We start from the raw sequence: 13,158 nt of genomic DNA, 5'->3' as shown, positions 1-13,158 counted from the left end.
AGTTTTATCCCTATCAACTTCGCTTAGTAAAAGGAAAGAGTTTAAATGAACTAAACTATCTAAAAATTGGATAGAATCTATATACAAAATTTTAAAAAAATTAATAATTATTTCCTGAATAGAATCAGGGTCATATTTTCCCAATTCTCACTAATAATTTTAAGAGCTTTAATTATATTAAATTGTCTCTTACTAACAATAGTCTTATGAAAAAAAATAGTGTTTATATTCCCTAAACTAAGTGAATTAATTTATACTGATGGACTTAATGTAACTTTTTTTAGTCCAAAATTTGTTTATATTTCAACCAAAGCTCATCCATTAATTTAGAGAGGTACAAATTATCTCTACTAGAATATTTATATAAATTTCCATTAATCCTATTAAAAATACAATACTTACGAATGAAAATATTACCATAAATACACTTATATCAATTAGAAATATTCATTCTAAATTTATCAACATATTTAGACCAAAAACAATTAACAATTCAAGACTTCTTTATTAAAGTAACAAAGTTACTATAGGATAAGCAAGGGGTCAAGCACAACTAGAAAAATTAATTTTCTCCACGATTTTATTTGATGATTTATATATCTGTTGTTAAATTTGAATATTGCCCATAGTTTAAGTAACCATAGTTAAATTTAAATATTTCTTGCGGTTTATTATAATAACCGTGGTTAACGACGGTTGCAAAAAACTCTAGGTAATTATTAAAATATTTATTTACCCGTTTATTATAATTTTGCCTATGCTCGCAGATACACCTCTCTCCCAACTTCGAAACATAATTCTACTGTTACCAAAGGTTCGTGCCCTCTTTCTTAACTCTTCTTTTGCTATTCTCTCTGTTAACTTTATGTTTGGGGTCTATGTTTAAGCTTAAAGCCATAGTTGAAGAGTAAGAGCGAGTGGTTCTTTAAATGTGGGTGGAAAAACTTGAACAAAGATTTAACATACATGCAGTGAAAAAAATTTAACTTAATGTATCCACAATTTGTTTCAAACCTTCAAAATGTACACCTTGAGTTCACAACTAATGGCTTTAAGCTTTTTGACAATTTGAGCACGAGTTATAGTATTTGGCCAGTTATGCTCATACCATACAACCTTTCTCCTTGGATGTGCATGAAATAAAGTTAATTTATTCTGTCAATGATCATTCCTGGTAAGCAAGCACTGGGAAATGATATTGATGTATATCTTCAACCATTAATAGAAGAATTGAAAGATTTATGGAATATTGGTGTTAGAACTTTTGATTCATATAGCAATGAAGTGTTTAACAAGCATGCAGTTGTAATGTGGACTATTAGTGATTTTCTTGGTCTTGGAACCTTATATGGATGGAATACATATACTGAGCTAGCATGTCTTACTTGCAATTTTGACTCAATTTCTAATCGACTTCCTCATAGTTGAAAGTGGTGTTTCATAGGCCATCGTCGATTTTTAAATGAAAGGCACAAATTTAGATTAGGTCAAGATCAATTTGATAGAAATGTAGAAAATAGAAACCCTCGTGGGGCAATAACCGATGCAACTATATGGCAACAAGTTCAAATGATTAATGTTATGTTTGTCAAAGAATTAGAAGTTGAGAGAAGGGCAAAAAAGTGCGTAGAGTTGATGGTACACAAGCTAAATCTTCACATGGTGTAAAAGAAGTATCTTTTTTCAACTTCCTCATTGGGTGAATAATTTATTGCATCATAATCTTGATGTCATGCACATTGAAAAAAATGTATGTGATAATGTGATATTTACTTTCTTAAATGATTCAAAAAAATCAAAAGACCATTTAAATGCATGGAGAGACTTACAATAGTAGGGCATTAGATTTGATCTATGGCCTAATGAAAATGGCAAATATCTTCAAGCTTTATTCACATTGACAAGTACAAATAAAGAGTTATTTTTAAAGACATTAAAAAACATTACTATTCCAGATGGCTACTTAAGTAATATTAATTGATGTATTGATATCAGGCAACGATAGATTGGTGGATTGAAAATTCATGACTCACATGTTTTGATGGAACAACTGTTGCCTTTAGCAATGAGGAAGACATTCCTTAGCCAAGTGTCTGCAGTGTTAATTGATTTGTGTTCATTTTTTAGACAATTGTGTAACAGAGTTTTAATTGTCAATGAACTTGACCAATTGTAGAGTAGAATTATTCTCACATTATGTCATATGGAAATATTATTTCTTCCTTCATTTTTTACACTCATGGTTCATTTGAATGTACACTTAATTGAAGAAGCCAAGGTTGGAGGACCTATCTAATATTGATGAATGTACCCTCTTGAGTGGTACCTAGGAAAATTAAAGTCTTATGAGTGTAATAAAACATAACCGGAAGGCTCAATAGCTAAAGGATATATAGCTGAAGAGGTTTTGACATTTTGCTCTTGGTATTTAGAAGGAATTAAGACTGTCTTCAATCGATTGGGTCGTGTTGATGATAAACCAAATGTAGAATTATTTAGTGTAAACACTTTATTTCTGCCAATTGAAAATTCAATTGGTAGCTTTAGTTACTTCACTTTATCTTCAAAGGAAAAATTACAAACACGTCGTCATGTATTAACTAATTGTAGAGAAGTTGACCTGTTTCTTTATTAAGTAATCTTATTTGATAATTTGTTATAAATCGTTCTTAAAGTACAAATATACAATTACCTATATGTTTTATATAAGAAATTTAGAAATGTATTGTAGCGACAATTATGAAGCCGCACGTGATCATCTAACAAGATAGGCAGGAGAATTCATAAAGAGTTTGTTGAATAGTTTTCTCGTTAAGTAAGTTTAATTATATTCTTGTCATTTGATCTCATTGAACAGTAATATTTTTTTCACTTTATTTTTTGTTATGATTTTAGATAAAAGATGCATAAAATGAATTCGATTATGATGATTTAAAGCTTTTAGCTATGGGTCCAATTGATTGTGCAAAGTGCTATAGTGCAAACAATGTTAACGAATTAAATTTTGTATCTTAGAATGAGACCAATGGCTTAAAACACAAAATACTGGAGTGTTTGGGACATTTGAGACAAAAAGCTATACAAGTAGTAGTGATAATCAAATGCAATTTGGTAGTGTGACTTATTATGAAAAATTAGTAGAAATTATTGAGATTAACTATCATGGTTGATTCTTAATTACTTTATTCAAATGTATATGGACTAATACAACTAATCATCGAGGAATTATAACTAATGGCTTAGAATTTACATAAGTAAATTTTGCACGTTTGATACACTGGTGACCATAAAGATGATGAGCTATACATTTAAGCTTCAGAGGCTCAAATGGTTTATTATGTAGAAGGTGAGTTAGATAAAAATAGAACATGTCTGTACATCTAAAGATATGAGACTTATATGACATGGGTGATGACGATGACATTTTTCATGAATGTGAGTCATATCAACAACAAAACTTGGAAACTTTATTTCCAAATGGGAAAGGGAATATACCATTAGCAAGGTGTTATTTATAATTATTAGTTTAGCTATTGTTTGTGTTTTATTATTGTCTTTATTATTTGTTATGTTTATTTTTATATATATTAATGGTTTGATTTATATTATTTGTGCCTTTCAGGATCCTTAAGATGAAGCAATTCTCTAGCAAGAAGTCTAATGTAGCACCAGAAAGTGACTCTTTTAATACTCAATCGCCGCCTTCAAATGTACCTCATGTCGATAAGATAGTTCTACTCACAATTAGAGAAAACAAATTGTTAGTTCTTGTTCTATTTTTATTTATTGGTTCTTGATTTTTATTCTTGGTTCTGTTATTTTATACGTTCTTTTTAACTTTAAGCATATGATTGACTTAATTTTGTTATTTTTTTTAAGATCCAAGGAAAACATTTTTTTTGTTTATGACTTTATAATGCAATCTTGTTTTTGTTAAAATGGCTTAAAATTTGTTGATTCACTTGATTGCTTGATGATGATGTGTTAAATTTAGAGTTTTTATTTATGGTTGATGTAGGGTATGACTTATGGTACAATTATATGTTGTATCTATTTTCAAAATCATCATCTTCATCCATGTGATCAATAGTTGATGTAGTCAATTGCTGCATTAGAATTTATGTGATCATCATGTTATATAATTAACTTTTGTTAAGATAATATAATATCTAGAGTTTTCAATCAATAAAAGGTGTCATATATCTTGCATTGCTAATTTGATAGGGTGTGAAACTATGCATTAATCTTTTCTTTTTTGGCATTGTAAAGCAAGCATGTAAACCAATAAAATAAAATTAGACATGTTCATTGTTGTGCACAAAGCAATTATTTTCAATATATTGAGCTAAAGGGAAAATTATAGGTTGCATATAGAGTCCATGAATATTGAATAGAGGGAAAATTATCAATTTGGTTTAAAGGTCTAGTATATGTGCAATACATTATAATACTTATATATAGAGCTAAAATAATTGCCTAATTATCTTATGCTTGATGTGTTATGGAAATGTGGAAGAAATACATAATAATATATGGATGTTGGATGGAGCAAGATAGTTGGTTATTGTTTTTCCTTTTCTTTGTTATTTAATAATAACAAACTAAAAAAAAACTTGCATTAATTCGCTACCTAGTTCTGGTTTCTTCCCTTCGTTTTGTTTCTTATTTAATAGTTCTTGCTGCTTAGGTATTCTTGGTTCTTTCTTCTATCTGGGTCTTGGTTCTAAATCATTTTTTCTTAGTTCTTTGGTCTTGGGTCTTCTTGCTCATGATAAATAAAGCTCAATAAATTAGTATACAAAACCACAACCTTTATACCACATTTTATTTTTACATTATCTATGTTTGAAAGAGAAAATTTTAGTGAATAGATTATTGACATAATTTGCCTAAAAAGCTGCTTTATTTAATACCTTGGGCATTGTCGAGTCGTTGGAATAATGGAATCGCTGAATCAGCATGCTAATAGTATATTTCTCTAAGTGCACCAGTATTTCTTTCATATATTTTGTTGAATTAGTACCTTTACATTAACTAAATAATGTCTTACCAATGTATTTATTGCTTATTAGAAATACAAAGATGGAGCTATTTTCTGCCAAGAAGACTAATTCAACACCTCAATCAAGTACAATGTCTCCATCTACAACTCAGCCTAACACATAGCCTCCACCTACATTTCATGACAATATAATTTCTTTATGCTCTTATAAAGATAACTCAGTCAATTTATATAATAAAAGTTTCTCATAACAAGTTACTAATGGTGACACTATTTGTTGCTTTATAGGAATCCACTAAAAGCTAATTTTTAGCAAAATGAGTAATTTAGCATAACAGCTTCATACTCAACCTCCAACTGCACCTCAGTTGCATATTCAACCCCCATTGATACCCATACCACAATTGCATACTCAATCTTCATTTATACATGTACTCCAATCTAGTGCTCAACCTTCAACACAGTTACAATATGACAGTGAAGAGGAAGGAAAAAAAAAGTCCCAAGTGCAACCTTCATAATCAACATTGCGTAAAAGAACTTGGCTTATTGACATAGTTAGTAAAATTACTATACTATTATAATGCACTTAAATTTAATATTTTTAAATCTATGTGCTAACTTTTGATTCACAGATGAAAGTGGCACAAGAAAAACAAAACAACTCACAGTCAATGATATTTGGTCTCTTCTTCTCGCTTAAAAAATCATTAAATTGGAATGAAGGACAACCAATTGGAGATGGTGTGGGATTGTTTAACAGGTTCTTAAGTCTTGTTGTAAGGGACTTTAAGCTATTCCCAATCAATTATACTAGTTGGAAAAAAGTTTCCAAAGATTATAAAAAATATGTATCCAATCACACCATTTAGGTTAGAATTACTTAATTCACACATGCTTTCAGCCTGTTAACAGAGATCCCAAAAGAACTAGTTAACTCACCATTGGGCTTTTTTAGTTTATTACTATCTATGTTAAAAAATAAAGGTAAAATAACATTTTTTGATCCTTATGATTTTTGTGGTTGAGATAATTTTTTTTTTATTGATTATTAGGAAAATGCCCAAAAAATAGAGATAATAGAAAGAAACTGACAATTCTTCACACTGATGGATCTAAGAGCATTGCACAAAAGAGGGCAAATATGGTAACCATAAATTATAAATAATGAAAATATAATTTTGCTTTTAACATAAAATTCACATTCTTTTTCGATTTTGTAGGAACTAGAGTTTGGTCAAAAAGTTAGCAGGAAAGAAGTATGGATTATCACACATAAACATGCAAATGAAGATTTTGTTAATCAGGAGGCCAAAGAAATTAGTATATGTTATGTTTTATTCAACTACTTTTTTTATGACATATATATATATATATATATATATATATATATATAAGTTGTTTCTATTATTTCATAACACTACTTTTATATTTGGTATTGAGATATGTTGCTTTTACCTTTAAACACAAAACATAAGTATATTAACATTAACATTTGGTTGTTTGTGTAATTTGAGCTTAATTATTTTAATGGTGCTTTTGAAGAAAAAAAATTCAAGAATATGAATCAAGCATATCTTTATCCCAAGAAATATCTACTCAAAATTCATTAGCTCATGTTTTAAGAAGTAAAGAGCATTGTGACTTTGTTTAGGATTTGGAATTAGGTCCTTGTCCATCTCAAGTCTTTGGATATCCTTCTCGTTCATATAATGGAATGTCCTCATCTCTTCCTTCTTACAGAGAATTGCAAAATCAAGTAACTATTTTAAAGTCACAAATAAATGAAAAAAAAAATTTAATGTAATGATGAATTTTTTCATTCAGAACTTTCAAGGTCAACTACTTTCAAACTTAGCTATGTTTCAAACTTTACCAGTAATCCTTTTTAATTGAATTATTTTATTAATATTACATACAAATTACATGACAATTTACATTTTTAACTTTTCTTAATTACTACACCTCAGGTGTCTGATTAAGGAAGTGTATAACCAACTAATTTGACTGATCATTCTCCTTCAAATTCTCCAATTAAAGAATAGTTTTCATAAGGATTATAGTAGTAGTTCATCTATGAATGAAAGACATGGCATGTTTTATTTTAATTAGAATATTATTATAAGTATGTATTATGAGATCTTTATGTATGACTTTTGATTTTATATAAGTGTTTGTGGTTTTTAAAATTTGTTATGTTTATTAATTAAAGGAAATTATATGATTTTTATGTAATATTATATGATATATAGGTGACTTAAAAAAAAATTAAGCTCAATTTTAATTATCAAAATTTTATAATTTTTAGCGCATGCATTTAACAAGGGTTTCAAAACCACTGGCAATTTACGCAAATTGACGGGAGTTTAAAAACCACATGTATTTAATAAGAGTTTTAAAACTACTAGCAATTTACGCAAATTGACGGGAGTTTAAAAACCACATGTATTTAATAAGAGTTTCAAAACTACAGGCAATCCACGCTAATTTAACAGGAGTTTAAAAATCACAAGTATTTAAAGACGGTTATCAAACCCAAGGTAATTAACAACGGTTGTTGAATCGCAGGTATTTAACAACGGTTAGTAAACTACAAGTAATTAACAATGGTTATTGAACTGTGGGTAATTAATGGTATTTATTAAAAACTGCAATTAACTAATAAAGGTTATATAACCGCAGGGAATATAAAAATTACCTATGGTGTTCAAAATTGCAAGTAATCTGTTTGTCACGCTTAAATTAATTATGATTTTGTCAATTGCGAATAATATCATTTATAGCGGTTTAAACCCTCGGTAATGTCATAATTAACCATGAGTAAACCATCATTTTCTTGTAGTAAGGAAATTAAAACTAGGACAAGAATTATTAAATGAAGACTTGATTTTTAACTATAGGTTAGCATGATCAGATTTAGGTATGACAATATTGATTAGAAAGCTAGAAGGAAAAGCATCTCTCCATAATGGGTAACAACTCTATTTAATCTTTCTTTTAGATTAAATTAATCCTTTACCAAGTATAAGAGATCCCCTTAAAATCAAGATTAAATAGGCTATAATTATTAAGATAATCAACAAACTTAGTTAAATTATTAAAATTAACATGCTCTCTTCCAACTTTCTCATGACCAAATTAAATAGAATTGAAATCTTCAATCATATACCAAGAAATATTCAAATTTTGATTAACAACAATCAACTCTTCCTTAAGGACTATCACAGACGATGAAAAAAAAACTAACAATAATTAGCTAAACTTACTTTTAAATGCACAACATACTTAAATATAAAATGAATGGAAATATTTAAAATTTTTAATATTCCAAAGATATTAAATATATGTTTTAAATTAGTTTAGATGGAAAGGTTGACCGTGTTTAGAGTTTTAATGTGAGTGAATTCATAAACTCACAAAGGTATAACAAAATGCTTGAGCTCTAAACAAATACAAGCAATTGTTTTTTAAAACTTGTTGGACATTAGATAGAGAGAACTTATCTATGACTTTATTTAATGTTGATGAACATACACAAAAACATTATCTTTCATTTTTTTTTCTTCTAGATTATAAGTTGGGTAAGACTATTATGAATAACAATTTTTTTAAAAAAAAAAATTAATATAACTACATTTACTCGTACTCAAATCTGAAACTATAGGTCAAGCTAAAACAACATTTATCAAATGATTCACATTTTCAGTAATAAATTGATATTTTATTTTTATTATATTTTTTATTTTAAAAGAAATATACATAAAATATTAGAAATAAAAAATATTATTTTAGTGTTGTATTATAAATTTTTAAAATAATAATAAAATAATAATTTTATAATTAAAAGTGAAAATAAAAATATGTTTTAAAATTTAAATTTTTATTATTATTTAAAAAATAATCATTAGACACTTGTTAAATGAGTGTGAGACAATATCAAACACGCTTCATCTTTACTTCCTTAGCTGTCTCACTTCCACCCACTCCTCTTGTCTAATTTACGGTCAAAATTAATTTCTCATATCAAACTAGTTTTATCTAACTATTCAATTATTTAAATATTTAAAGTGTAATATTTTATGTATAATTTTTTTTAATTTTTTCTATATGCATATTAAAATATTTCTGAAAATAAAAAATACTAAAAAATATTTCACTTTCAATGTAAATAAAAAAAAGCAACATTTTCAAACAATGAGTCATTAATTATTAGACAAATTTTAGATATATGTTTTTATGCAGTATTATTATTATTAATTAAAATTTTGTTTCAGTAAAATACATATTTTAATGTTAATTAAAAATAATTTTATAATCATTTAAAATTAAACATAAATTTTAACTTCTATTATGAGCCTATTTTTCTGAGCTATAAAATCGATTCGCACATAAATAAAATATATTTTTTTTTATGCAATTCAATGTGCATCGAATTCGAATATCCTGTCAGCTTATTTATTTCCGTTAGATTTTTGTCTTAACTGGAGAACCTGGGTTAACGGCGTTACTCACGTCTATGCTTGTCGTTTATTTAATAAATTTGAACATATTAATTTTTATAATATTTTATAAATTATATCAATTAAGAAAATATTTTATATTTTCTCACACAAGGATCGGTTATAAGTAACCTCTTACCCGACGAATATAGAATCAGTTATGAGTAACCGTGTACAGCACATTAATTATTATCTTACGTTGGAATGTATAGACAAATGTTAAAGTTATTAAAAATAAACATTAGTATAAAAATAATTTTTCTTAATAAAATAAATTAGACATTATATTATATTAATCATTTATGTGTTCATATAATTTTTAAAAATAAAAATTAATAATTTATTCTTAAAAATTAAATATTTTATTAAGAATAATTGTTTTATACTATATTAAATTTGACATTATACTATTAATAATACAGTAATATGTCAAATTTAATAATTAAATTTTTTATAAAAAAATTATACTAATAAAAGTTAGATTGTTAATAAATAATTTTTTTAGTGTAGTGCTCTCCTCCCATAAATCAAGGTTAAAAGAAAAACGGAAATTAAAAGTTAGAGTTAGAAACTCAAGAAAAAAAAAAAAAAAAGCTGCGTTTTTCCTTTGTTTGTCCACAAACGCGGGTTAAGCAACTTAAATTTAAAAAAATTAAATTTTATCTACTTTAAATATTTTTAAATACAAATTATATTTAAATTTTTTAATTTAATTTATTTGAGCAATATGTTATATATTTTATTTTGTCAACTCTAAATAAAATAATAAAATTATGATAATTAAGATACAGTTATATTATAGCAATTAATTTATTTAAATAAATTATATATTAAATTACAAATTATTTATTGTATATTATTTCATTCATATATTATTCAGACATGTTTAATAGAAGATTATTTTTAACTAAACTATTATTTTAGTCCTTAAAATAATAAAACATAAAATATTTTAATTTTTAAAATTTTAATGATATTATATTAGTTGTTAACTTTTGTCTTTATACATTATTTTAGTATTTTGAACTATACACTATCAACATTCAACGACAAAATGTTTAAGTTATATGTTTGATTGATTGTACAATAAAAATAATAAAAATAATATTGTATATAATAAAATATTATTTTATTATACTTTTTGAGATTGTTACTGTCAAATATTTCAATCTCTTAAATTATCATTCGTTAAACATTTTAATTTTTTTTTTTTAGAACCTTTCATTTGTTCATTTTTTTTTCCTTCTTTATTCTTATTATTGCTAGAAACCACCATTGGTAGCCACCTTCTATGTCTACATGCTTTATTGGCCTTTTTCCAAGTTTCTTCTAAGATAATATAGTTATCAATTATGATCTTATACATGTCAATATTAAAAGCCTAATAGAATGAAAAAAGTTGAGTTTAAACAATCATCTCCAGTGAGTTTGCATCCAGGTAGGTGGAGAAGGAGCGAATTCTGAAGAGTTCAAGGACTGAAGTGTTTAGTACAAGCCCTAAGAGGAGTCGTCATCACATATTAGCAAGTCATGCTTCATCTGTATAATTTATTTTTTGTTGTAAAATATAAATTTGCAAAGGATAATACTATTCTTTCATAATTCTTTTATATTACATTTTATAATTTAAGAAAGAGATAAAAAAAAATATTAAAACAAATAATAGAATGAAAAAGATTACAAAAATAGTATTATAAAAAGTGTAATTAACATTATCTCTTGTAAATAAAGTGTACATATATACTAACGTTTGCAAGCATTTCTTGTATCGACATGTTTAGCAAAATTGGGATTCACAGTGCATAGCATTGCAATTCCATTTCTCTCCAATTTTTTTGTTGACAACTGTTGTAGAATTTGGATTTAACTTCAGCAGAATGAATGATTGACTCTCTAAATTCATGGGTGGGGTCAGTGACAATGGCTATGGAGCAACAAATACAGATGATAAGAAAATGCTGGCGGTACGTGGTGGGCACATTCGTATCCAAGCAGGTTAGTGCTAAAGCCTATAATGTTTCATTGCTGTGGTGGGGCATGTTTTTAACTGTTGATATATATAAAATTTAAAAGGAAAAAAATTGCGTGTTCAATTCAGCAAGAAGGCCATTGTTTCACAAACAAACGTACCACATCATGAATGCAGCATGCAATTTAAAACTTCCGATATTGACATGTACAATAATTTTTTGATCTGATATATGTAGAATGATTTTTGTAGTATAGAATTATGGTGAATTTAATAACTATTTTGTGTGTTTTTAAAGTGACGCGGAATTAAAATATAATTATCATTTTGAAACAGTCTAATGTGAGACAAATGCTATAAATAAAAGAAAGATGCTGATATAAATCTCTCCCAGATCGAACAAGACAGAGAGAATGACGTGACCTAAATCTGTGTCAACAAGAGCACAAAGATAAAGATCGATGCCTTAAACGTCCTTTTTAAATTCAGCTTCAAAATGAGTCTGTTACACTCAGGAAGATGGTGATCATAGAACAATTGCTTGCTTCGATTCTTGTTGGGGGCTTTAATCAGTGGTATCTAAGGCTACTTTATTACTTTGATTAACGAATAATTTTTTTCCTCTTTTGTTTAGGTTTAAACTGCTTTGAGTTGGAGTCTAGCTCAGTTTAGGACGTGAAGAAATATTTCTAAGAAAAGAAAAGATAAAATTAAATTAAATTTATTTCATAAATTAAAATTAATTTATGTTCTTTAATTTTATAGAATTTTTTTAAAATATAAAGTGTATAAATTGATTTTAACTAGTGAAAAAAAATAATTTTTTTACAAGCACTCGGTAGAAACCTATTTAAACTGGACTTTTTTTAGAAAGACATTAATTATTTGTTTATAAAATATTAACATAGTAATTTAAAATAAAAAAGTAAAGCATACAATTTTTTATATGCAATTGCTTCATTGCTTTTTTCTATATTTTGAGGGATATATTGGGTTATAGTTGCCATAAATTTGGAAGGCAAGAAGCCAAAAGTGGCACACATTTGCCCATAAGGATTTAGGAAAGGGTAGGTGGGTATTTAGATTTGATTATATTGCAACCCTCGGTCAAGATAAAAGTAGCCACTGAAATTGACAATTACTATCAATGAATTTTGCATTTCAGCTTCACTCTCCCTCCCCAAAATAAATAAATATAATCAGCCAACGGCTTTAGAAGAATAAAATAATTCATCCCTAAAAACTCAACTTGCATGATAGTTGGCCAAATAAAAAAAAACAACACTGCTTCACTTTTTATTTATCTATTCAGAAAAAAAAAAACATAGATCAAAGAAATCATTAGTTGTTTTTAGAAGTATTTATAAAACTTCCCATTTTACACTTTATTAGTGGTTTTTTTTAAAAAAACACTTGGACTATTTAAGCAGTGTAAATACTTTTTGTACTTATAATTATCATATAGGCAAAATGGTATTGCTGAAAAGTTAATAATTAATATTGTCTTAAATTTTTATATGAACAAATAAATGAAAACAAATTTTATCCACTTTATCGGAACTGAAATAAAAATAGTATATTAATAGATGGTAATTACCATTTGTTTTAGACCTAAATGAAAAAGGTTCAAACTCACAACCTCTCAGATTATGTTACAAACGACTCACTACTTAGCCTGCAAACATACA

The sequence above is a fragment of the Abrus precatorius genome, unplaced genomic scaffold (genome assembly GCF_003935025.1).
Source record: "Abrus precatorius isolate BTA unplaced genomic scaffold, Abrus_2018 Scaffold8, whole genome shotgun sequence".
Classification (NCBI taxonomy): Eukaryota; Viridiplantae; Streptophyta; class Magnoliopsida; order Fabales; family Fabaceae; genus Abrus; species Abrus precatorius.
This window is presented reverse-complemented; position numbering follows the sequence as displayed.